This window comes from Ovis canadensis, chromosome 9, assembly GCF_042477335.2.
Source record: "Ovis canadensis isolate MfBH-ARS-UI-01 breed Bighorn chromosome 9, ARS-UI_OviCan_v2, whole genome shotgun sequence".
In the NCBI taxonomy this organism is placed as follows: domain Eukaryota; kingdom Metazoa; phylum Chordata; class Mammalia; order Artiodactyla; family Bovidae; genus Ovis; species Ovis canadensis.
In genome coordinates, this window is record NC_091253.1 from 51,291,875 (window position 1) to 51,293,746 (window position 1,872).

Below are 1,872 nucleotides of genomic sequence, written 5' to 3' on the forward strand. Positions count from 1 at the left end.
GGGAGCCTGGTGGGCTTCTGTCTATGGGGTCACACAGAGTTGGACACGACTGAAGTGACTTAAGAGCAGCAGCAGCATAGTAAACTGTAACAGTGTGTAGAGGTCTTCTGAGTCCTGTGAGTCCTTCCAGCAGATCATGGAGCATAAGAATGGTCTTCAGGAACCCCAGAACATCAGCCTGCTACTGCTGCTGCTAAGTCACTTCAGTTGTGTCCGACTCTGTGCGACTCCAGAGACGGCAGCCCACCAGGCTCCTGCGTCCCTGGGATTCTCCAGGCAAGAACACTGGAGTGGGTTGCCATTGCCTTCTCCAGAACATCAGCCAGCCGCATCTAATTAGTCCAATAACATAGAATTCAGGTTGATGGTAGAGTGGCAGGAGGTGTCTGTGTGTATAAAATATATTGTTCAGATAGGATATATATAATACAGAAAAGACCATCTTTGTTTTTTTTTTTTTTTTAGATAATGAGTGTTTTTATTTCTCTTATAATTTAAAAAACGTGAACATTCTGTAATTTAGCTGTAGCCATTACTTCCAGGTGACTTCATTAGGTTTCAATTCCCTTTTATATAACAGACTCTTGTTCCGGAAGGCAGTTAGTTTTTCATCATTCTTCCTGTCTAGATAATATCCAAAGACAAATCCCACAGGGACAAGTACATGTATCCAGTGGTCACGCACAACCTGAAGTAAGTTCATCATGAATGCTGCGGCCTCTGAGCCAACAACGACCCCGCGACCAGAAAAGACCATCTTTGGTAAAATACTAATTTTAGTCAAAAACAGAAACAGTTCTGGTATTTATGAACAAATTGCTGAGAACCATGAGAATCAAATGCTATATCATTGCTGCTTTGGAAAGAATGGAAAAGTAGTGAAGATACCATAGCTCTGTATACAAATTTGTAAGCCCAAACGTCAGATAAATACATCAAAATACCATGCGTGGCATTTAATCCTCACAACAAAGGAATGAAACAAAGTATTGTTTTCAGTTTATGAATGCTGAACCTGAGATTCTAGATGGCAGAGCCTGAGTTCATACCAGAGTGGGACAAATTGGAATTCTGTGTCCTTCTTAGTGCGACACACTATGCAAAAAAGCATAGATTTTCAGTTAGTGCTGACTTACCCTGAGAATTGCACAGACTTTTCCACGAATTACAATGCTTACTGCCTCTGAGGGAGTGTTGCATTTTGTTGATGCATTCTTTTTTTTGCATCTCGTCATGGATTTGCCCCGTGGCTCCTTTTACACTACTGCCTGGAGATTTATGTCTGTAAATCTTTCTTTTTAACAAAATAGTGCTCTTTTTAAGGGTGGAAACCATATCTTACACATTTCTGTAAGATTCACAATGCCTTGCCCAGGGCCATCTGCATGGTGTTATTACTAAATATTTAGTTACTTTTTTTTTTTTTGATCATAGTGTGAGATGGAATGATCTGTGATGTTATCTTGTAAATTATATGTGGATAGCACTTAAAATCTTTACCTTGCATGTGATTTTTCTGTAATTTCTTGGCTAGTATTAGCATGTGGTAAATACTTACCTAATAAAAAGATAGCACATATATACAAATATGAAGTCCCTGATGTTGGAATTTCCATATCTGTCTTGGTGATACATTGTTTGGTGAAAGGAGGTAAGTAAAAGATAGCAGTGGTTGGTTGCTGTCAAGGAAAAAATTTATCTCTCCCAGCGGCCCTTGAATTTCTGGTTTGTCAGATATTGACAGCCTCAGGGGTACAAGTGAAGGATTTTGAAAGATAATTCAAGAATGCTTAGAATGTGTTTGAGACACAGGAAAAATCATTTGCTAACAGGGTCCAATAACATTGAATAGGAATTCACAGACTAAATTGA

At 39.2% G+C, this 1,872-nt stretch overlaps 1 pseudogene; it reads right to left on the reverse strand.

Moving 5' to 3' along the window:
• Positions 1–462: 462 nt before the first annotated feature.
• LOC138931598 (NADH dehydrogenase [ubiquinone] 1 beta subcomplex subunit 1 pseudogene) lies at positions 463–740 on the reverse strand (annotated as a pseudogene).
• Between the last annotated feature and the right edge of the window lie 1,132 nt (positions 741–1,872).